The following is a 26659-nucleotide window of genomic DNA, read 5'->3' on the forward strand; positions in this document are numbered from 1 at the left end:
CTGCAACCTATACAACTATGAGACCAGAAGAACTAGATGGTGCCCAGCTACCACTGTCATCCACTTGGAAGGGATGTAGGAGATCCTGGATAGAGAGGGAAAACAATGTGGAACAAAACTCAAAATCATTTGGAGGAAAAAAAAAAGAAAAGAGGCCTTCAACGAGATGGATTGACACGGTGGCTGCAACGATGGGCTCAAGTATAGCAGGGATTGTGGGGCTGGCGCAGGATAGGGCAGTGTTTCATTCTGCTGTGCATGGGGTCACTATGAGTCAGAAACAACTCAATGGCACTTAACAACAACAACAACAACAATAACTTCAAGTCTAGAAATTTGAATAGAACTCTGGTTTCTTTCTAACAGACTAAGGCAAACCATCTATGCTCTCAAGGAAATCAGAAATTCATTATCCAGGCTCTAGTCCAAATCAATCTATCTGTTCTTCTTTCTTCTCCATAATTAATCATATTTCCTTCTGTATTCACATATAACTTTTTAAATATCTCTACTGAATCAGTGAGTATATGGTATAATAACTATTACTTAGAAAATGTACTGATTTTGATTTCTAGAATGATACCAACCCAAAAGTCTATCAATAAGTGAATGGGTAACCACCAATTCTAATATAACCAATTAATGCAACTCAGGAAAACAAAAAGAAAAACAGTTGCTGTTGAGTGGATTCTGACTCATGGTGATCCCATGCATTTTCCTGTAGAATTGAGCTCCATAGGGTTTTCAATGTGATCTCTCAGAAGTAGATTGCCAGGCCTTCCTTCTACGGAAACTCTGGGTAGATTTGAATTGCCAAAGTTTTGGTTAGTAGCTGAGTGTTTAACTGTTTCCACCACCCAAGAAACTACTTATTAATTTGTACAAAAAAATGGATGATTCTCAAAAACAGTATGCTAATTTAAAGAAAACAGACACAAAAGAATACATACTATTTCCAGAACGGTGAAGGGCCTAATATTTCATGAAATGTACAAATTAATATGTTTCATGGATGTTAGCTGAGACTTGAGACCCCTGATAAAAGAAAGAAGACATTTTTTTTATTCATAGAAATAAGATTAGCCAGAGTACCACATCTGTACACACAGTGGGTTGTATAACAGGAGAGGAATATAGACCTTAGGGAAAATGAATCTATTATAGTGAACAATTAGGCTTTCTGATCTTTAAGTCTTTTCTATATTGTGTCCAGGTAACAACGATGCCTTTTGCTCAAGGTGATGACATTGCTTCCAGCTTCCAAGGTTGTTCACTATACAAATATCTGAGGAAAAATAGTCCCTAAGATAAGTGCTTCTGTTTGCAAGATGTGCAAAATCATGAAAGATTCATGGACAACTGTCTCTATACTTTCATTTATACAAGGTTCTTAAATAGGCAAAACTAATCTATGAAACTCACTGCCATTGAGTCAGATTCAACTCACAGTGACCCCTCTTTGGGTTTCCGAGATGGTATCACTATAAAAGTAGATTGTCCAATCTTCCTTCCAAGGAGTGGCTGGTGGTTTTGAACCACCAGCCTTCTGGTTAGCAGTCAAGTGCCTTAGGCACTATGCCACCAGAGCTCCCTAACCTATGGTAGAAAAAAATTAAAACAATACTTGCCTGGGTCTGCAGCTGACTGTAATAGGATATAAGGGAAATTTCTGGAGTGAAGGAAATATTTTGTTTGGGGGTGATGGTAACTAAACCAAAAATCAAACTCACTGCCATGGAGTCGTTTCTGACTCATAGTGACCCCCATTGCATTTCTGAGGCTGTAAATCTTTGTGGAAGTAGATAGCCCAGCCTTCCTTCCACAGAGCAGCCAGTAGGTTTGAACCACTGACCTTCCAGTTAGCAGTCAAATGCCTTATCCACTACGCCACCAGAGCTCCTAAGATGTATATATGTTTGTCAAAATTCATCAAACTGTACATTTAAAAGTGTATTTTATTGTATGTAAATTATACTTAAAAAAAGTTGATTTAAAAATAAAAGTTTGGTTGCTCATAACATCTAGAGTGTTAACCCCTTAAGGCTAGGTGGATGCCTTAGTCAAACCCACCAGCCACTCCTCCTCGGAAGGAAGGTTGGGCAATCCTACTTCCGTAGTGATACTGCCTCGGAAACCCAAGGAGGGGTCGCTATGAGTCAGGGCTGACTCGATGGCACATAATAACAACAACAACAAGTCAAGGAATTAGCCAACTGAGTATTCTTAGTAGGTGCTCAATAAAGATTGGTTCAATAAAGAATGCTTAAAATAGGCCTCTGAGTACTCTTCCTTATCTCATGTTCACTTTAAATGGTACTACATTTGAGTTATTTTAAAAAAAATTTATTATATTTGTTTCTAAGACATATAAGTATATCATCAATGAGCCATAGTAAATATGTATTTTTATAAATAAGTACATTACATGCTATATTATTTTGTTGCAGATTTATTTTAGTATTGTAAATTGTTTACAAATGAAAGCTAGTGCTAGTCATAACAAAGTTATTTGAAAAGATGTTAACTATTTCCTTATCATAAACCTAGTTGACTAATTCCTTGAGGAAAACACCACCTTTCAAATCTTAAGAATGAAGATAGTAGAAAATAATTGGAATTTGAAAGTTGTAAGACTTTTTCTCATCTTCCTTCTACTTGTTGTTGTTGTTGTTATGTGCTGTCAAGTTAGACCCGACTCATAGCGACCCCTGCTTGGGTTTCCGAGGCAGTTTCACTACGGAAGTAGATTGCCCCATCTTCCTTCTGAGGAGTGCCTGGTGGGTTTGAACCACCAGCCTTCTGGTTAGCAGTCAAGTGTCTTAGCCACTATGCTACCAGAGCTCCTTCTACTTAGCCAATTTAAATTTAATGAAAATATTTGCTGTCTATTAGGGAATAATTTAAGCTTGCAAAGCCTAAAGAGCAAACTGTAACAGCTTTAGTTTCAATTATGAAAAGGGTTTTCAAAGGCTTTCTTCTAATATAAACTTTGGTGCGATTTTACATTTTATTTTAATGAAGGTTATGTTTTTTTCAAACATTCTAAGAAATGTTATTTGAAAAACTGTAATAGTGGATCTAAATAAGGCTATATAATGGTTTGTCATCTTAGTACACATTAAATTGGGAGTTGAAAATGTTAGTCTTCCTTTTATATTTTGTTTTGCTGACCTTCATTATTCTAATGAAAATTTTGGAAAAGAAAGGCAATGTCCATACATCCTAAATAGGTACAGTGTACTGTCATTCCTAACAAAAATACTGTCATGTAGCTTTGCAATATATAAACCAAATATTTTTGGTTCAGATTTTTTGGTTCAGTCTGTGTCAACACCTATTTTCAGGGGCAGATAGTTTATTGTTTTGTAAGTAAAGTTTAATACCCCATGATATATTTACCATTTATAATTCTTTTAATTATCCACAAATTCAATGATTCATAGGTTAAATTTTCATTAGTAGTGATATAGGGAAACTGGAAACAGAATTCTTTGCAAATGCCATCAGAACTCAAGGGCAATGAAAGTATAAAGTAAGTCTCAATGCCAATATTTGCAGTACTGGTTCTGTATAAGATAATCTTCCCATTATAAGCTCAGAACCTATTTGGTAACTGATATAGCATATTATTTGTTCAATATGAATATTTCTGGTAGCTGAATAGGCACATACATTTTAAACCTAACATGCTCTCAAAAGATTTTAAGTCATGGTAGTAGCTCTGCCTCCAAACATGAAATCACATGACTGAAAAGAGTCTTTGGAGTTCAGCTCTTCAGTTCACTCTTCTCTAATATGATTGTTAAAGTCAATGAGTCATGATGATGAAGTACATGATATTTTTAGGTCATTTATTCAATTACAAGTCAATTGGAGACTTTGAGACCCAATACAACCAGCGGAGAAAGCAGAGTTCAGAGAATGGAGGTTTAGTGACAATCCTCTGCTTTAGAGATGGCCATTTAAAGGCAATTACCTTCCATAAATATAAGTGTTTCTCTCCCAAATCCTTCATGAGGCTGATCTTTATTGAATTGTTTGTATTTGATCATTTTTTTACCTGGAAAAATACCAACTTCATATGATTTACCTGAATATAATGCCAAAATGATAAAACAGAAGTAATTAACATAGAACTACACTATACTCAAAATACATTGTTCTCTTACCAGCCTTTTATAGACAGTTTTCTTCGCACATGAGAGATAGCTATATTCTACCTCTTTGTCTCCTTGAGACTTGATAATAAAACTATTTAGTAAATATTTCGGATCCAAGTTTTTATATTTCTGCTGTTTCCTAGTCCCTTTTATACTTCAAAGCCTTAGAAAGGAAAAACCTGCAAGAATGATATTGGAGTTTTTTTTTTTCCCCCCTTCAATTATTAATGGTTACCAGGCTAAAACATAAATTGCTTTTCTCCTGACACAATATGAATGATTGGTCTGTGTTCAGATTGCTAAATTTATTCCAAAGGTGTATATCTTCCCTACATTAGCAAGTCATCTTTCAGCCTTGTGATATACATAAGCTTTAAAAAGTATCTGTTCATTGGCAGTCAGAGGGAAAACCCTGGAATTAAAATAGGGGAAAAAAAAATACAAGTGAAAGGGTTGGGAGTTTATTAAGTGATGTATATACCACAAGCTGTGCTTTCTTTTAAACACATTTATATGACTATTTTTAAGCCTTCATAGTTCCCTGGGGATAGAAGGTCAATAATTAATTTTTTTTTCCCTCAGTGATATGCTGGCTACCTAATGACCGGAGATTGCAGTTTGTAGCCAATATAATTAATGATACCAGGAGGTAATAACAATCCTGAAGAAAATTGCCTACAATTGCCGATGTCAACAGGTAGACATGGGTGAAAGAAGTTTTTATTTAAAAACTCAAACAGTAGTTTTTCTACATATAAGAACCCAGCTTACCCTAGAGAATACTTTCAAACTTTGGCAGGAAGAATGTTCTTTTCCATACAGGAATATCTCAAATTTATATGGATTTTTACAGTTGAATTGTTTTTTGTTCATATTATTTCACACTAAAGTCCTACATTTTCATTGTTCAAAATAGAGACCTTCTGCCCTGGGTTAGAGTCAATAATCACAAAAGGAAAAGAAAGAATATGAGAGTATGAATGGCTGGGCCCAAGAGGGGAGACCTCCCATCAATAGCCATTGTGTTTTTCTCTAATTGTGTCTTAGGTCTAAGCCTCATCTTACCAACCAGATAGAAAGTTTCTCAAGGTCAAGGACTATGTCTCATAATCCCCTCATGCTTAGGCCATAACAGAACATAAAGTTGCTCAATACATTCCTGTTGATTGATTGAAATGTAAATGGTAAGAAGACTATAAAATATAACTAGAATATAAAACATGTAATCTAGCATAGTACTCAGTAAAGATTATTTTCTTTCTCTGGACTAATATTCCCTTGTGGAAATTTGAACAAATAATGAGGATCTCCCTCAAAAATGTGCTTGGAATACTGTTCTAGTTACCTAGTGCTGCTCTGACAGGAATATACCACCAATGGGATGGCTTGAACAAACAGGAGTTTATTCTCTAACAGTTTGTAGGCTTTAAGTCTGAGTTCAAAGAGGCTGGGTGAAAGCCCCTCAATCTTGGGCTTCAGCTCTGCCTCCTGCTCCCAGCCCACGGAAGCTAGAGGATTTTCTTCACTCAGACAGCTGCTGGCTGCTGAGACCTAAGGTTAACAAGTAAAAGGGCACAGTCCTGATGTTACCAAACCACACAGAAGACCATTAATTCAAGTTCATTAAAAGTCCCAAGGTCAGCAGAGCATGGCAGGCTACTGAACAATGACTTGGCTATACACAGGGTTCAAGTGTACCATAAGCTAGAGACTATTCCCCCAAGGCTTCTCCTTATATACAGGAACCAGACCACATCCCTAAGACAGCTGCTCAGCTGCTCACAGTAGATTCCACCATGGAGTTGACTACCAGTCTCGTCATGAGGAACACTACATCCAGCTGCCCAGCCATTCAACCAGGCCCAGCCAAGTTGACTCACAAACTGAACTACAACAAAGACTAAGGCCCACCATATTGTGCATAGTAGGAACAGAGTGAATTCTTGTGGTTTTGAATATTGATTTTTGATAAAGAACTATGATCTAAAATTCTTATGATATAATTTTATTGCTACATATCTATAATTATGTATAAGCTTATGTATATGCACATATGTGTGTGTATTCACACACACACATTGAAAAATTTACATAGTCCACAAAGACAATATTATAAACAGTTATATCCACAAAGACAGTGTTCTAAATCCTACTTAGGTGAGTAGTGACTGGGGTCTTAAAAGCTTGTGAGTGGCTATCTAAGGTGTACCTAGTGTGTCTTCCTGTCCAGAGCAAAGAAGAGTGAAGAATACAAAGATGTGAGGAAACAATTAGTCCAAAGGGCTAATAGACCATATGAAGTTCAGAAGAATTAGATGGTGCCCAACTATCACTGCTGACCACTATGAAAGTGATTACAATAGGAGGTCCCAGATAGACTGGGAGGAAAATGTGGGGAAAAAAAAAACTCAAAATCATAAAAAAAAGACCAGGCTTACTGGTCTGATAGAGGCTGGTGGAACCCCTGAGACTATGGCTCTTAGACACATTTCAAGCCTGGAACTAAACTCACCCCTTAGCTCAACTTTCAGCCAAAGATAGACAGGACTAGAAAGAAGGTGAACACCACCACCAGTGAGGTATGTACCCATCAAAACAATGAACCATATGAGATCAAAGGTCAGTATTTGCTCAGAAATAAAGCTCCGAAGTCAGGAAGGGTTAGGAAAGGATGGAGGAAAATGGTAACACCGGAAGGAAGTGGGAAGACTACTATTGCATTACATTGTGGGGACTCCATTCAGTGTCATGAAACAGAATATGTATGGATTGTTGAATGGAAAGCCAATTTACCCTGAAAACTTTCACCACACCACAACTAAACGACAACAATAAAAAATATTGCCATGCATTTTTGTGTCTCCTGAAATATGTGTTGTAAATCCTAAACTCTATGCCTGTGGTTAAAGGAGCTCTGGTAGCACAGTGCCTAAGGCATTTGACTGCTAACCAGAAGGTAGGTGGTTCAAACCCACAAGCCACTCTGTGGAAAGAAGATGGGGCAATCTACTTCTGTAAAGATTTACCACCTTGGAAACCCAATGGGGGTCTCTATGAGTCAGAATCAACTCGATGGCAGGAAGTTTGGTTTGGTATGCCTGTGGTTATAATCCCATTTGGAAATGGATTGTCTTTGCTAAGTTTAAGAAACTGTATTAGTGTAGAGTATGTTTTAAGTCAATCTCTTTTGAAATATAAAAGAGATTAAATGAAGAAGTGAAAAAAGTAGATACCAAAGCACATCAAGATGGACCAGGAGCAGAAGTTCAAAGAGACATGGAGATTCCTTAAGAGCCAAGAAAGAAAGAAAGCCTTTCCCTGGAGTCAAAACCCTGAATTCGCAGTTCTAGCTCCTAAAAGTGTAGGAAAATAAATTTGTTTGTTAAAGCCACCCATCATGGTATTTCTGTTCTAGTAGCACTAGATAACCAAGACAGGTTCTATCCCTCAAATCACATAAGCTAAATTAACACACTAATGGCAATTTATCATTGACAGTTGTATCAAAAGGCAATTCTTTCTTATTCTTCCCCATCTTTCCCAAAGATTTATAGTTAATTTAAAGTCACAAATTTTGCCCAAAGATTTCCGCTATAAAGAAATATTATTTGTCATAGTTGTCATAGATACCATTGTTTATTTCACAAAATACTTATAATTTTTGGTATCTGAACACTAAATTTCCATTTTGATCAAAAGCCACCACACTTTTGCTTACCAGTTAAATCACTAGAACAGTGATACAATTAGGTAGATATGTTGATCAGTGTTCAAGAAATTGAATGAGCAATGGGAACATCCAGAAATGAAGTGATAAAGATAGTAAAAATGGTACATTTTTAGCACTATTCCATTATATTTACAGTGATATCTAATTATATCTAATCTAAAGAAAAATGTCCTATCATAACATTTTTGACATCAATACTTGACACACACATATATGGCCTAATTCTCATGTTGTGGGTGCTAAACAATAATAAAATGTAGCATATTATCCAATGTACATGTATGCTCTGTAAGAGAGATGGGAAACATTGAAACCTCACCCATCTAAAGGTAAGACTCAAGCATATCAGCCACCAGGATGTGGCAAATATACTCAGAAACAAGGCACTGATGTTTTGGAAATAGATAAGGTAATGATCCTCAACAATTTATCAGAATAATTGACAAAAATATAGGCTGAAAATTAACTCCTGCATACTTGTTAGTTATGTCTTCAGGCAAGTGTTTACTGATTTCTCTTACTGGAAGGATTTGGGTGTTCATATTATATCCCATGTACCAAAAAAAATTGGTCAATGTTCATCTATTTCAGGAGGTGGCACATGATCAAGAATGAATGCTTTTGAAGGAAGAAGTCAAAGCTGCAGTGAAGGAATTAGTGAAAAGCAAAGCTTCAAGGATTGACAGAATACCCATTGATATGTTTCAACAAATAGCTGTCACATTGGAGGCACATACTCATCAATACCAAGAAATTTGGAAGACAGCTACCTGGCCAACTGAGTGGAAGAGATATGTATTTGTACCCATTCCAAAAAAGGTGATCCAACAGAATGTGGAAAATATTGAACAATATCATTACTATCACATGCAAGTAAAATCTTGCTGAAGATAATTAAAAAATGGTTGCAGTGGTTTATTGACAGGGAACTTCCAGAAAAGCAATCTGGATTCAGATGATGTGAAATGAAGGATGTCATGGCTGATGTCAGTCGGATCTTGGCTGAAAGCAAAGAATATCAGAAAAATGTTTTCTTGACTATGCAAAAAACATGCAACTATATGGATCTTAATAAATTATGGATAACATTGAAAAGAAGGGGAATTCCGGAACATTTAATTATGCTCATAAGGAACTTGTACACAGACTAGAAAGCTGTAATTTGGACAGAACTAGGGGGCAATGCATGGTTTAAAATCAAGAAGGGAGTGTGACAGGGTTGTTTGCGTTCACCAATACTTATTCAATCTGTATGCTAAACAAATAATCTGAGAAACTGTACTATATGAAGAAGAACATGACATCAGGATTGGAGAAAGACTCTTTTAACAACCTGTCATATGCAGACGACACAACCTTGCTTGCTGAAAGTGAAGATGACTTGAACTACTTACTAATTGTGGTAGTTATGTTTGTGTGTCAACTTGGTGGGACCTTGTTGAGCAGCTGGGCAGCTGGTGGTAGTTATTCCCCATGATGAGACTGGCAATCAGCCCCATGGTGGGATCTGCCACAAGCAGCTGAGTAGCTGCCTTTGGGTATGTGGTCTGCTTCCTGTATATAAGGAAAAGCTTTGAGAATGGTCTCTAGCCTATGGCACGCTTGCACCCTGCATGTAGTCATGTCATTGTTCAGCAGCCTGCCATACTCTGTTGACCTTGGGACTTACAATGGACTTAAAACTAATGGCCTGCCATGTGGTTTGGTAACATCAGGACTGGGCCATTTTATTTGTCAACCTTGGGCTTCTCAGCCTCAGCAGCCAGCAGCTGTCTGAGTGAAGAAACGCTTCTAGCTTCCATGGGCCAGGAGCTGGAGGCAGAGTTGAAGCCCAAGGCTGAGGGGCTTTCACCCAGCCCCCAGAGCCTGGAACTTTGAACTTAGACTTAAAGCCTCCAAATTGTAAGAATAAACTCCTGTTTGTTAAGGCCATCCCATTTGTGGTGTATTCCTGTCAGAGAGGCACTAGGTAACCAGAACACTGATGAAAATTAAAGACTACAGTCTGCATTATAGATTACATCTCAAAATAAAGAAAACAAAAATCCTCACAACTGAACCAGTAAGTAGCATCACGATAAATGGAGAAAAGATTGAAGTTGTCAAAGATTTCATATAACTTGGTTCCACAATCAGCACCCATGGAAGCAATCAAGAAATCAAATGATGTATCACACTGGGCAGATCTGCTGCAAAATACTTCTTTAAAGTGCTGAAGAGCAAAGATGTCGCTTTGAAGACTAAGGTGCACCTAACCCAAGCCATGGTATTTTCAATCACCTTATATGCATGTGAGAGCTGGAAAATGAATAAGGAAGACCAAATAAGAGTTGATGCCTTTGAGTTGTGGTGCGGGCAAAAATTACTGAAAGTGCCATGGACTGCCAGAAGAACTAACAAATCTATCCTTGAAGAAGTGCAGCTGGAATGCTCCTTGGAAACGAGCACAGCCAGACTTCTTCTCACCTACTTTGGTAAAGTGTCAGGAAAAAAGGAGAAGGCTCTCAACAAGATAGATTGACAGAGTGGCTGCAACAATGGGCTCACGTATAGCAAGAACTGTGAGGCTGTTGCAGGATTGGGCAATGTTTCATTCTGTTGTACACAGGATCTCTGAGTCAGAACTGATTCCATAGCACCTAAGGACAACAACAACAAAAGTACAATCCATGTATATTTTCCCTATGGTACTTGCCACAAACATAATTTTATATTTATTTGTGTGATTTTTTTTCTAATAACTAATTGTTTGAGTAGACCCTACTGTCTGAGAGTAATTATCATGTCATTTTTGTGTGTGGAGGGGACTAATGATCATTAGTGGACTGGTGGTGCAGTGATATAAAGCACTCAGCTGTTAACTAAATGTTCAGTGGTTTGAACCCTCTAGCTGCTTCACGGGAGAAAGATGTGGCTGTCTGTTTTTCTAAAGATTTACAGCCTCAGAAACCATATGGGACAGTTTATTCTATCATAGATAGATATTCTATCTATGCCATAAAATTGATTTCCATCTCATAGCAACCTTATAGGATTATAAGGTTACAACCAATAAGGTAAGAAATCAATTTTATGGCAGTGGGATCTTTTGATTTAAGGGTCACGATTTCATCACTTTATATGGAACTGTCTGAAACATAAGAGAGACATTTAATAGATACCATTTACTGTGGAATTGGTCAATGTTCATCCATTTCAGGAGATGCCACATGATCAAGAACCAAAAGTATTGAGGGAGGAAGTCAAACCTGCACCAAAGGAATTGGCGAAGAACAAGGCTCCAGGAACTGATGGAATATCCATTGAGATGTTTCAACCAATGGATGCCACACTGGAGGTACTCACTTGGCTGTGCCAAGAGACTTGGAAGACAGCTACCTGGCCAACTAACTGGAAGAGATACGTATTTCTACCTATTCCAAAGAAAGATGATCCTACAAAATGTGGGCATTATTGAACAATATCATTAATATCACATGCAAGTAAAATCTTACTGAAGGTAATTCAAAAAAAGTTTGCAATAGTATATTGACAGAGAACTTCCAGAAATGCAAACTGGATTCAGAAGAGGATGTGGAATGAGGGATATAATTGCTGATGTCAAGTGGATCTTGGCTCAAAGCAAAGAATACCAGAAAGATGTCTACTTGTGTTTTATTGACTATGCAAAAACATTAGATTGTGTGGATCATAATAAATTATGGATAACATTGAGAAGAATGGGAATTCCAGAACACTTAATTGTACTCATGAGGAACCTGTACATAGACCAGGAAGCTGTCATTCAAACAGAACAAAGGGATACCACATGATTTAAAATCAGGAAGGGAGTGCATCAGAGTTGTATCCTTTCACCATACGTATTCAATCTGTATTCTGAGCAAATAATCTGAGAAGCTTGACTATATGAAGAAGAATGTGGCATCAGGATTGGAGGAAGAATCACTAACAACCTGCGATACACTGAGGGCACAACGTTGTTTGCTGAAAGTAAGGATGACTTGAAGCACTTACTGATGAAGATTGAAGACTACAGTTTGTGATTTAGATTAAACCTCAATATAAAGAAAACAAAAATCTTCACAACTGGACCAGTAAGCAGCATCATGATAAATGGAGAAAGGATCAAAGTTATAAAAGACTTCATATTACTGGGTTCTACAATCAACACCATTGGAAGCAGCAGTCAAGACATCAGACAACTTATTGAGCTAGGCAAATCTGCTGCAAAAGACCTCTTTCAAGTGCTGAAGAGCAAAGATGTCTCCTTGAAGCCTAAGGTGTGCCTAACCCAAGCCATGGTATTCTCAGTTGCCTTATATGCATGTGAGAGCTGAACAATGGATAAGGAAGACCAAAGAAAAGCTGATGCTTTTGAATTGTGGTGTTGGAAAAGAATGCTGAAGGTACTATGGCTACTAAAAGAACTAACAAATCTGTCCTGAAGGAAGTGCAGCAGAAATGCTCCTTGGAAGCAAGAATGGCCAGACTTTATCTCACCTACTTTGGTTATGTTGTCAGAAGGGACCATTCTCTGCAGAAGGATATCATGCTGGGTAAGGTGGAGGGACAATGAAAGAGGGGAAGGCCCTCAAGGAGATGGATTGACACTTTCCTGCAATGATGGGCTCAGGTATAGTAGGGATCTTGGAGCTGGCACAGGACCGGGCAGTGTTTTGTTCTGTTGTGCACAGGGTCATTGAGTCAGAGACGACTTGACGGCACCTAACAACAACAACAGTTGTGTAGAGTAGATGCCAATTCATAGTAACCCCATGTGCATCTCAGTGGAAATGTACTCCATAGGGTTTCCAATGGCTAACTTTTGGGAAGCATATTGCCAGACCTTTCTTCTGAGTCACCTCTGGGTTAGCTCCAACCTCCAACTTTACAGTTAGTAGCTGATTGTGTTAACTGTTTTCACCACCCAAGGACTCCAGTCAATATATATTATTGTCAAATTTGTTGAATGAATGGAGTACAAGTGAAATATACACACTGGAAGTCTAAGCTAAACCATGGTACACATATGTCACAACTAATACTATGAGATACAGTCAGATCACCAACTGGGAAGAACGAAAATAGATTATGTTCACAATATTCAAGAGGCAAGCAGTGAAAAAATCATCAAAGAGATGATTAAGGAACAGTTAGAACATTGATCATTCAGATGAAAGATGAAAAGAAAATCAAAGAAAAAGAAATTGAATGAGCTGTTACACACCAACAACAAGGTTATATAGGATGGAAACTGGGGAAAGGTTGCTAGATTTGGTAACTGGGCATGATTCAATGGGTTTAAGCAAATAATATCTCAGGGTAACAGAAACTAAATTAAAAAGGAAATAAAGAAATGTGGACACTGAGTACAACCTAGCATGTCTACTCTGAAAAAGTCATAAGTGAAAAAAAACTAGAGAAATAAGATCATAACTTTGGGATACAGGTTTTGAAAACTGCATGAGATAGATGGAAACATGTTCATAGAATATAAATAAATACATATACAAACTCCATCGCAGAAGCTTTGTATAAATACCAATGTGGTCTTATTTTGAGGGGAAAAGAGGGGCTGACACTATCTCTGAGGCTTCTGAAAAATTCAGTGGACATTAGGAAGGGCAGTGTGATTCACTGTTACAACATTTTGCTTTGGAACTGAATCACCGTAATCAAATTACATGCCTGCTGCTGGGTTTTTGTGGTTCCCTTTGCTTAATCGTCACTAAGATTGACACATGAGGCCATGTGGAAACTCATTTCTGTCTCTAAACCTTCCCTGAGCCTTTACTAACTGCAGTCCAATTCGTGTGCTACCAGTAATATGGTAACTGCTAACTGCTATATTCTTAATTGTTTAAAAACTATTATCCAATTACTTACATTTCAATTAGTAGTGTTGTACTTATCAAATTCAATGTGTGTTCCTAATGCATTAAGTAGAACACTTTCTGTCTGATTTGAAATAATGAGGGACAATTTTGGATGCAATGATTATTTTTATTTCATTTTCCCTCTATTTTATGTAATAAAAATGGTGTAATATAATTACCATCTATTGAAAATGATCATGAAATAAATAGAACTATACAAATAATGCATCTTCCTGCCTCTAGATATCAAAGAAAAATCTATCACCATCAACATTAGAGGCATTCCATAATTACATTTTGCAATGGAGCTCATGGAGGTACATATTTGGAGTCTCAGTTATACAGTGTCTGTTCATGAATTTTCTTCAGTTTAATTTAAAAAATGATATAGACTGACTTTAGGTTTTGAGTGTAAAAGACACAAAGTTTAACCTTAATAGAAATAATTATTTTAACAAAGCTTATCTAACTTTTTAAGCATTTGCTACTATCCATGAGGGAGCTCTGGTGGCACAGTGCCTAAGACATTTGACCGCTAACCAGAAGGCTGTGGTTCAATCCCACCAGCCACTCTTCAGAAGGAAGACTGAGCAATCTACTTACATAGATATACTGCCTCAGAAACCCAAGGAGGGGTCACCATGAGTTGGATCCAACTTGACGGCAGTGAGGTTTTTTTTTTTTAAATGATCCAAGATCTCTGCTGGATTGCATATGTATTAAATCTGAATTATCAAAACTTCCCAATTTTACTGATGAAGAAATAGATATAGAGAGGGTAAATAATGTGTCCAAGTGTATGATATTTTTGAGAAATGGAGCTCAAATTCAATACCCAAACAAAAACTAAACCAGTTGCTGTCAATTTGTTTCCAACTCATGGTCATCCTATGTGTGTCAGAGTAGAACTGTGCTCCATTGGCTTTTCAGTGACTGCCTGTTTAGAAGTGCATCACCAGCCTTTTCTGAGGCACCTCTGGGTGGACTGAAACTGCTAACATTTTGATTAGTAGCCAAGTGATAAACTCTTTACACTACCCAATGACTCCAATCCAATACACAATCAGTCCAACTGCAAAACACTACACAAGGAGGTCTGGTGGCGTAGTACCTTAGGCATTTGACCACTAACCAGAAGGCTGGAGGTTCAAACCCACCAGCCACTCCTCAGAAGGAAGGTTGGGCAATCTACTTCAGTAGATATACTGCCTCAGAAACCCAAGAAAGGGTCACTATGAGTTGGATCCAACTTGACAGCAGTGAGTTAGTTTAGATACAGTACTACATCATTCTATAGCATTCTATGCTATCATTCTGCTTCATTGTAGTGTTGTTGTTAGGTGCCATTGAGTCAGTTCTGAATCATAGCAATGGTATATACAGCAGAACAAAACAACACTATTAAGTCTAGCCCCATCCTCACAATCACTGCTATGGTTGAGCCCACTGTTGCAGCCAGTGTCAATCCATCTACTTGAAGGTCTCTTCTGTTTTGCTGACCCTCTACTTTACCAATCATAATGTCTTTCTCCAGGAACTGGTTTCTCTTGATAACACGTTCAAAATACATGAGATGAATTCTTGCCATCATTGCTGTTAAGGAGCATTCCGACAGTACTTCTTCCAAGACTTCTTCCAATTTTTTCTTTCTTCTATTTCTTCTGTTCTATTTATGATTTGTTCTTTCTTCTGGCAGTCCATGGTATATTGAATATTCTTTGCTAACACCATAATTTGAAAGCATCAGTTCTTTTTTGGTCTTCCTTATTCATTGTCAAGCTTTCATATGCATATGACACAATCAAAATTACCATGGCTTGGGTCAGGTGCACCTTCATCCTTAAGAGTTATATCTTTGCTTTTGAACACTTTAAAGAGCTCTTTTGCAACAGCAACAAAGAGGAAGAATAATCGATGTATTTGAATTGTGATGTTGGCAAAGAATATTAAATATGTCTTGGACTGCCAGAAGAACAAACAAATCTGCCTTGAAAGAAATACAGACAGAACGCTCCTCAGAAGTGAGAATGGCCAGACTTTGTCTCACATTCTTTGGTCATGTTGTCAAAAGGAATGAGTTCCTGCAGAAGAATATCATGCTTGGTAAAGTAGAGTGTCAGTGAAAAAGGGGAACACTCTCAACAAGATAGATGGACACAGTGCCTGCAATGATGGGCTCACACACAGCAACAATTGTGAGGATGGCACAGGACCAGGCAATGTTACATTCTCTTGTACATAGGGTCACTATGAGTCAGAATCAACTCGAAGGTGCCTAAAAATAAGAACATAAGGTAAGGGAGGCAACAGCCTTAGTGTAACCAGTTTTCATGATAAGAACTCACTATTAGATTTTCTGTACAAATTTTTTAACAACAAAAAATAATTTCTTTGCCTTGTGTGTTTTTCTCTTACCCAACTCAACTTTTCACAATTAAGTAATAATGTCATTCTAGAGCAAATAAATCTCTCCATATTGCATACAGTTTTCCTTCATTTTATAATTAATTGTTGTCGTAGAGAATATACACAGCAGAATGCACCAATACAACAAATTCTGCACTTTTGACATTGATTACACTCTTCCAGTTGTGCAACCATTCTTGCCCTCCTTCTCCCAACCATCCACCCTCTATTAACATAAACTACTGTCCCTTAAGTTTCTTACCTAATCGTTTGTGTGGCTGTTGTCAAATGTATCCCACATAGATAGTTCTTAAAAGACCACAAATCTCAAGGCAGACATTCTTTACTAGATAAGCTAAACTATTATTTGCTTCAGAGAAGATTTTAGGGAATATTTTTTATTTATGTTTAAGGTTTAAATATTATCTCAGGGCAATAACTTAAGGGGGTCATCTGGCCTCCATGGCTCTAGAATGTCTGGGCTGCATGAGAATTTGAAATTCTGTTCTACATTATCTCTCTTTTGATCAGGATTCTTCTATAGAATCATTGATTAAAACATTCATTAATGGAAGCCAGGGCACCATCCAGTTCTTCTGGCCTCACAGCGGAGGAGACGGGTGTTTACAGAAGCAATTAGTCACACATCCCATTTCTTCATCCTATTCCTGATTCTTCTTTTTCCTCTGTTGTTTGAGGAAAATAGAAACTAATTAATGTATTGAATTCGATTGGATGGATACTTACAAGCTTTTAAGGCTTTAGGCACTACACAATGAACTAAGCTGTGAAAACAAAATCACTGAACGCTACATTAGGCCAATTAACTGTGATGTCCCTTGAATCCATTCATATAACATCTACTTTTACCAAGCTTCATTATCTTTGAAAACATGTCAGATTCCCTTAAGTAAAATTACAATGAGCTCTGGTGGTGCAGTAGTTAAAGCATTTGACTGCTAACCAAAAGGTCAGTGGTTCAAACCCACCAGCAGCTCCATGGAAGAAAGAAAGAAAGAAAGAAAGTCTGCTTCCATAAAGATTTACAGTCTTGGACATCCAATGCAGGTCACTATGAGTTGGAATCGACTTGATACCAATGAGTTTTAGTTTAGCTTGTAAGTGAAAGCACAGTTTTAGGGAGCTCCTTTTCTTTGACTCAGGGGCTCTGATGGCACAGTGGTTAAGTCATTTGGCTGCTAACCAAAGTTTGGCAGTTCGAACCCACCAGCTTCTCTGCAGGAGAAAGATGAGGCAGTCAGCTTCCATAAAACTTTGTTGTTGTTGTTGTTGTTATGTGCCATCGAGTCAGCCCTGACTCATAGCGACCCCTCCTTGGGTTTCCGAGGCAGTATCACTACAGAAGTAGGATTGCCCAACCTTCCTTTCGAGGAGTGGCTGATGGGTTTGAACCGCCAGCCATCTGGTGAGCAGTCAAGTGCCTTAGCCACTATGCTACCAGAGCTCCCAACACTTTAGAGCCTTAGAACTCTAAGGGGAATGTTCTGGTTACCTATTGCCACTCTGACAAGAATATACCATAAATGGGATGACCTTAACAAACAGGAGTTTATTCTTACAATTTGGAGGCTTTAAGTCTGAGTTCAAAGTGTGAGGGGCTAGGGGCTAGGTGAAAGCCCCTCAACCTTGGGGTCCAGCTCTGCCCCCTGCTCCCAGCCCACTGGAGGTAGAGGCATTTCTTCACTCAGACAGCTGCTGACTGCTAAGGATGAGAAGCCAAAGATTGACAAGTAAAAAGGCACAGTCTCAATGTTACCAAAGCACATGGCAGGCCATTAACTTAAGTCCATTGTAAGTCCCAAGGTTGGCAGAACATAGCAGGCTGCTGAGCAATGACACGGCCACATGCAGGGTCCAAGTGTGCCATAGGCTAGAGACCATTCTCAAGGCTTCTCCTTATATACAAGGAGCAGACCACATCCCAAAGGCAGCTACTCAGCTGCTTGTGGTAGATCCCACCATGGAGCTGATTGCCAGTCTCATCATGGGGAATAATTACCACTATCTGCCCAGCCACTCAACCAGGCCCAGCCAAGTTGACACAAAAAGATAACCACCACAGGGAGATTCTGTTTTATCCTCTAGGGTTGTTATGATTCAAAAATGACTTGATAGCAGTGGGGTTTTCTTTTGGTTTCTTTGACTTTACAGACACAGCCAACAAAAATATAGCTAGGCGTTTTTTTGAATTGGAAGGAAAGCAATCATGTTCCCCTTGTTCAGTCACTTTCACCTACTACCCTGATTCTACTTCTATCAACTCTGATTGAGATTACAGAAGTCAAAAGAAATGACTCATTTGGAAAGTCCTGCTGATGTGGCATATGTCTGAAATTGATAACCAGAGGCTTTGTACAAATAATGTTGCATAGAACAATATGAGCTCTAGCTGCTGCACTGTTGCATGAATTGATTCTTGGTTGGAAGGTTTTTCTTTAATTTCCCCTTGTCATTCTCCTCTTAAGCCCCACATTCTCTCCATCTCGCTCAGTCTTCTCAACCTTCTCTCCCAGCCAACAGGTCAAAGCCCTGTGTTACAAGCAGGAAAACCTGCCACTCACCCCTACCAAGTCTTCTTTTGTTATCATCAATCACAGTCTTTCTTCTAAAGAAGGTATTATGAGGGGAGACCTTGGTGGTCTGGCAGAGAGACCTGTGTGAGAATACCAGCCCAGCCACTTCATAGCTCTGTAATCTTCAAGACATTTTTTGCAACCCTTCTGTTAGTAGACCAACTTTCTAGTTTTGTGAGAATTACATGTAACTGCTTTAACTGCCAAATAATAAAAGGCACTGTACAATCTATACCTTTCTTCCTTTCTCTGGTGGCTTGATCAAGTCACCTCCATTGTACTTTTCCTTATTGGTAACGTTGTCGTAGTTGTACTTCATTGCTATTGAGCTATGGTGACCTTGTGTACAACAGAACAGAACGCTCTCCTATCCTGTGTGGTCCTCACAATTGCAAGCATGTTTGAATTCATTTTGGCTACTATGCCAATTCATCTCTCTAAGGGTGTTGCATGCTTTTATTAGCCCTGTACTTCACTGAACATAATGTCCTACTCTTTATTGATACAGGAGCTCTGGTGGTGCTATGTTTAAAGAAAACATTGGGTTGCTAACCACAATGTTGGTGGTTTGAACCCAAGAAGAATGGGACAGTCTGCTTCCATAAAGATTTACAGTCTTGAAAACTCCATGGGACACTTCTACTCTCTCCTATAGGCTCCCAATGGTTCAGGATCGACTTAATGGCAGTGGTTTTATTTACTTATATTTTGATAATAATAATAAAAAAAAAACCTGTTGTCATCAAGTCAATTCTGATTTATAGGGTGAGTAGAACTACCCCCTAGGGTTTCCAAGGCTATAATCTTTATGAAAGCAAACTGTTACATATTTCTCCTGCAGAGCAGCTGGTGGGTGCAAACTACCAACCATTCTGTTAGCAGAAGAGAACTTAACCACTGTGACACATGGGGCTCCACTTTAATAATAGTTTGCCTATATTCCTCTGTCTAACCATGTATTTCCTACACCATAACCTCCACTCTAGTGTGAGGTACTTCACAAACTTTTCTAGACAAGTTCCATTTGCAACAGAACATTCCACTCACATTCAGATTTGAAGAATTTCCATCACTCAATTACTGAGCTCTCATGTATGTATTGAGCCAAGCTTAGTCATGTTTTGGGAAAAGTGTCTTTATCTAAAATTATAATGTTCCTATCAGTACTCTGTCTTTTTGGGAAAGAGCAAGATAAACTAGGCTAGTTATTTAGTTAAAATCTTTCTAAAATTTTATATTGGTAATTGTTATTATGTATTCTGGTGTGTTTAGTAGGATTGCACATTTGAATATATACTGATTTTGTATTTACAATAATATTTATTATCATATAATTCATCATTTTCACAATATCACAAAATTTGCTAGTGACATTTTTACTGTGTACATTTGACAATTGAGATATGTATACAGCTGCCTAGAATCCAAAGTCAAATTCCCATCCACAGTTCTGAGGGAGAATAGCTCTTACTCTATTCTATAAATCATACAGAATGCTTCAGCCTATAAAACTGATTAATTTCTAAAAGCTATCTTCTCAAAAGTGTGGAGCTGACAAGAGTTTATTTTAGAAAAGACTTCAGTTCAAATTTTGATATCTGAATGCATATAAAATAAAATATATCTAAGACGATACAACTTGACTGACAGGAAAAGTTTAAAGTTAAAAGAGAGAGGAAAAAAAAAATGCTAAAAAGAAAGCATATCAAAAACACTGAATGTATTTCAGCAAAGTATACTTACCAAACTTGAAAACTAGGAAATTTCTTCATGGGCATAATTAACAACAACATAATAATTTTTAAAAATCTCCTTCTTCATGATATTGCCCCAAGTTTCATATGGAGGTTTTTTGATCAATAGGAAATATTTCCCTCAATGATTAATACTATAATCCTGCCCACTTAAACATAATTAGTTAGCACTTCTCTTTTGAAACAACTCTCCACTAAACCTCCAACTACCTATGTTATCTCTTAGAATTTTTCCCGGAACATTGTGTAGGGATTTTATAACTTCTCAAATGTAGAAAGCAAAGCACATAGCCATGTCCTTGAGAGTGACTTTGTTCTAGGTGTCACCTCATGGTCTTCATAGACAGGGTTTCCTTTTCCAAGTCAGCACAATTTAAGTGTTTTGGGCAGTTTGTTGAAAGAGTTGGCTTTTGTCTATTGAAAACTGCTACAGGTGGGTGAATAGAATGAACTCAGGAATTCAGAAGCTTTCCATCATTGACAGAAAGCAGTGAACAATGTAAAAATAGCATTATACACTAAGGAACTGTTGATATTTCCTAGAAGTGACAGGATTGGAATGGTCATAGTGCAAGGTTTGATTTCATGCAGCAAGATGGTGAAATGGCAGAGCTCATGGAAAATAATAAGCTGATAGGAACAATTGTTGTCAGATACTAATTGATATTCAAATTGTCATGGTATGGTCATGGCATTTGTATTTTCTTCTTTCAAAAATGATAAAGCATACTATACTTGGTATTCAATGGTATAGTCTCACATGGAAAAAGTAAATTCTGCAGTGTTGAGTTGTAGACAACTAATGTTACTATTATAATACCAAGTTAACTCTATAGTTGTATCATATATTCTTTCTCTGAAAAGACTGACATAGGCGGAGAGAAAGTTACATGTTGTTGTTGTTACGTGCCGTCGAGTTGAACCCAACTCATAGCGACCCCTCCTTGGGTTTCCGAGGCAGTATCACTATGGAAGTAGATTGCGCCATCTTCCTTCCAAGGAGTGGCTGGTGGGTTTGAACCGCCAGCCTTCTGGTTAGCAGTCAAGTTCCTTAGGCACTATGCTACCAGAACTCCCAGAAAGTTATATAGATAGACATAATGTTCAGGAATTAATTATACAATCTTCAGTATAAGTATTTGTGGTAATTATTCTCCATTTGCTATCTACAGCCTTCACTCCCTCAGGATTTTCTGCCATGGTGCAGCAGTGTATTCCTTAAAGTCTCTTCATTTGTAGTATCTAGGATGAATTCTATTTTCCCACCAGGACCCTAAGTGAAACACTCTCACTCACAAAGAGACAAAATAGTAACCAGGTAATGTCTTGCAAGTTGGGCAATCTACTTCCGTAGTGATAGCCCCTCAGAAACCCAAGGAGTTGTCGCTATGAGTCAGGTCCAACTTGACTGCACATAGCAACAAAAACAATGTCTTGCCAAGAATCCCAAGTGGTTAAAACATTTGTCTACTAACTGAAAGGTCAGTGGTTTGAACCCTCTAGTACTTTTACAGGAGAAAGATGTGGTAGTCCGCTTCTGTGAAGAATAGTCTTGGAAACTGCTCTGGAAAGGATCCAATAGGAGGTCCCAAATAGAGTGGGGGAAAATGTGGAAGAAAACATAAAATCATAAAAATGACTAAGCTTACTGGTCTGATGAAGAATGGTGGAATCCCCAAGACTATAGTTCTTTGTTGTTGTTGTATGTGCTGTCCAGTCGGACCTGACTCATAGCGACAGTATTGAGGGAGTATCACTAAGGAAGTAGATTGCCCAACCTTCCTTTTGAGGAGTGGCTGGTGGGTTTGAACCATCAGGCTTCCAGTTAGCAGTCAAGTGCCTTATGCTACCACCCTTTAAGGTAGGAACTGAACTTACCCTTATGACCCAGCTACTCAGCTCTCAGCCAAGCGATAGCCCTATAAGGTGAACAGTAATACCAGGAGGGTATGTACTCATTAGAATAATCAAGAATATGAGATCAAAAGAACAGTATTTGCCCAGTATTAGAGCTAAGAAGGCTGGAGAGGATGGGAAGGAAGGATGAAGGCAAGAGGTGGGTGCAGGGAGAAAGTAGAAAGAATGCTGTTTCAGTGTGGGGATTGCAATAAATGTCACAAAAGAGAATGTGTATGGATTGTTGAATGGAAAACCAGTTTTCTCTGTAAATGTTCACCCAAATCACGAATTAAAAAAAGCAAAGAATGCTATCCATTATTTCCATTTTCACTGCATGTGGCTGAGTTGCTGGTATAAAACTTTATAAACACTTGTGTTTTGTTTTTCATTTTATCACTTTTTAGAATTCGTAAATTTTATCTGACCTATATTTCACTATAAAGACTGTGTATTCTAATGATCCTTGCAAGACTGAGGACTCTACAGTTAATAACTGCTAAAGAACAAAAGGCATCATGGAAATTGATCATTGATATAACCTGCTGTGGGAAGGCTTAGAAATGAGAAGCCTGGGGATATAAAGTTCCTGTACTGGTATTTCTTACCTTGTGCAAGTGATGCAAATGACCTTGTACAAGTCAATTTACTTAGCTTTCTGCCCTCACTTATTAAATGGAGGAAATAAAAATCTGTTTCACAGGAATGGCATGAGAACCAAAACAAACCATGAATGTGAGTATTTTGTAAAACTTCAAAATAACATTTTCAGCATAGATATTACATTATATTTAAAGCAAAGATAGCTGAAATACCAATATTAATGATTTGATAAAACACAAAAAAGTTGCAAGGTCAGTGATAAAATGCTAGATTTTGATATGCTTTTGTTTCTTTTCAATGAGTAGCCTAAAATTAAAATGATTTGAAGAAGCTGCAAATTAAAGTTACCCTGGAAGTTTACTTGTAAGTAACCGCCCTCCAACCACACACCTGTGTCAATCAAAGTCCTGTTCCTAGAGAACTAACATTCTTCTATATCATTCATCTATTCATTCACTAAACAAATATGGAGTATGTATTATGCCCCAGGTATAGTTTTAAGGGTTAGGATCACAGCAGTGAACAAAATATATCATCCATGCATCTTGGTGACAATAATGTTCTTTCCCATGATTTGCTCTGAATTTCTTTGGTTGAAATCTGCATTTTATGTTCCTCTTTTGGTCCTATATTCTAGAGCTTGATGATAGATTTCCAGGCCTTGCAAAAAGAGCTGATACACCAAATCCACAGAGATGTTCAATATAATTCATGACAGAGAAAAGATAATATCTTACATAGAGAGGGAAACCATCTGGCACATATAATTTGTGTATCTGGAAAATTACTGAATAATATCGAACTGTGCAAGAGCAATTCTAAAACCATATGTCATCTTGAGATGGAGAATAATCCCTGTACATTATGCAAATGAGAAATCTAAGGTCTAATATTCATTTCTTTGGACAAAAATTTCTAAGTGCCCACTCTTTGACTCAGTTCTTAGAATGAGCTTCCTAATGGTCCTTGCATAGCTAAATATGTAAATTAATACCATTGGGAATGAGAAACTAGATTTGTTGAGTGATCCTGATTCTACTCTAGTATTAGGAATATTATAGAATATGAGACAAGATTCATAGTTATAAAAGTTTGTAATCTGTTGGAAGGATTGAGATATTACATATGGTACAATTAGTGAAGCTAATATTAAATGCATTGGTACAGGTAGTCTCCAGTTTATGATGAGGTTCAGTATTGACAGTCCATAAGTTAGTTCTGACATAAGTCAAAATACCTCTTTTTTTTTTTTTTTGCTTGTTTATTATTATTATTATTATTATTATTATTGTCTTTTATTATTAGTATCTTTGTAAATCGGATCTTTAAACATCTGAACATGAATATCTGAGAAGGATAACATCAGCAAATTACATACTGCAACATAATATGTAGTACATATTAATAATGATAAAATGCACCAAAAAAAAAAGATGATCAGAAGTGCAAGTAGTCATAACTCAAATATGTCATAAATTGTAGACTGCCTTTTATATTTGTTCAGTAAAGTGTAATTGGGTGCTTATTGGAAAAGTCACAACACAGACGGGCATTCCAAGTGCCTTTGTCCTGGGAGAAAAAAAAAAAAAAAAAAGATGGAAAATGTATAAGAGAAAGAACTGATACACTGTGTTTTTGGAGACCTGCAAATTGATAAGACCAGAAAGCAGTTGTAACTTGTTACCTTCAAGTCCATGTCAACTCAGAGATCACAGGGGTCAGGGATGCTACTAAATATCCTATCATGCACAGGACAGCTGCACAAAAAAAGAACTATCTGACCAAACTATCTATAGCACTGAAGTTAAAACACTCTGTTTTAGAATATCTAGTGATAAAAAGCCAAAGAAGGGCTAATTCAAAGAATTTCAGACCAATTGAACTTAGAAAGGTCCTCTAACAGATTTTATAACATTTTATTAACAGTCAGCAATTCTTATTTTCCATTTCAAATGAGAATATTAGACCAAGTCAGGTAAATCTTCTAGTAGTCCAAAATTATGCAAAATTCTATTATAAAGAACCAAATGCTTTATTTAATTTGACTTAGGAGTAGCATGCCACAAAATCATTCATCACAATGTGCTTGCCAAGATCTATCATTTGATTTATGACTGACCAGTGTGTCTAGAAGAGAGCAGCTCACAGCCTATTCTTGAGAGTAAATTTTAGTTCCAACATAACCTTGATGACAACAACAAAAAATCATTTTAAGTTATATAGGTACATAATCTTTAAAGGCTATGTCCCTCTGATATACTGCAATGTACCTGTATATTGCATAACCAGCTGAAGAATAGTCTAGGTGGTTTATGTATTTCATTCAAAAAATCAAGACTTGTCTCCATCTTTAAGAGTGTTGAAAATCCAAATACCAATTGAATTACCTTAATCATAAGCAACTGAAGTGAGTAGTTTTGTTGTTGTCATTGTGACTTCCTATGAAGACCCTCCTCCCCATGGATTGACACAGTGGCTGCAGCAACAGGCTCAAGCATAGCAATGACTATGAGGGCGGCACAGGACTGGGCAGCGTTTCATTCTGCTGTACATATGTAGGGTGGCTAGCACTTGGAAGCAAGTCAACGGTGCCTAGCAACAGCAACATACAGAAGATGTGTCACAGTTCATGTCTGATTAGGACAACCTAGAGTCTATGCATATGCAAAAGACACACAGCAGTTTTCATCTGTTAGAATTTTAATTAACAAAACCTACAGTCTAATGCAAGGAGCCGCTACAGCGCTTTACAAATATTAACTCATGGAATGCTCATATAGATCCTATGAATTAAATGCTATTATTATCTTAATATTTACAGATGAGGAAGCTGATATAAAGAAGTTCATTCTCACATCCATGCCATAAGACTCTAACAACATCTTGCCTAGATTATTGATTAAATTTCCAACAGCTCTCTATCCCCAATCCTCTTCCCCACAATCCATATTCCACACCGATGCCAGAGTCACTTTTCTATAGCACATATAGTCATTTATTTCTCTGCTTAAAAATCTCCAGTTGATTATCTTTTCCTACTGGATTATTATGATTAAAAATAAATAAATTTGTATAATTACAAATAAGCAGTAGTATCTATTACTTCTCTTGCATAAAGTCATTTTTTAAACACTTCACATGTCCTTATTTAAACATTTAAACCTGGACTTCTCAGTGTGGAACATAAGGTCCATAACAATCTGGCCCAAATCTCCTCCTTTTTCCATGTTTTTATGTCTTTGCCAGTACTGTTCTCTTCCTTTTGACTAGCTTTCTTTTTTTATTCTGGCTCAATTCTGCCCTTCAGTTCCCACAGAGCCAAATATTCTATTCTTTAGGTTCATAATGAACATCAAACATAACACTGCTATTATAGAACTGAGAATTGTTTATGTGTTTGTCTCCTTTATCAGATAGTAACTGCTTGAGGTTCTTACACCATTTTTTTTTTTATGCTGCTAGTAAATAAACAGTACTAAACAAACTTATTGAATATATGTCTCAGGAAATTAGAGTAAGAAATTAATGTTTGTTGTCTAAGTTCAGAAGCAGGAAAATCCATAACCCTGTCTGTGATCAAATCAGAATATTTTGTTCATGAGGTGAAATTTCAAGAGTCATTTAAAAGATAGAGGAAATA

The sequence above is a fragment of the Orycteropus afer genome, unplaced genomic scaffold (genome assembly GCF_000298275.1).
Source record: "Orycteropus afer afer isolate SDZICR_OR568_19922 unplaced genomic scaffold, OryAfe1.0 scaffold00227, whole genome shotgun sequence".
NCBI classification, from domain to species: domain Eukaryota; kingdom Metazoa; phylum Chordata; class Mammalia; order Tubulidentata; family Orycteropodidae; genus Orycteropus; species Orycteropus afer.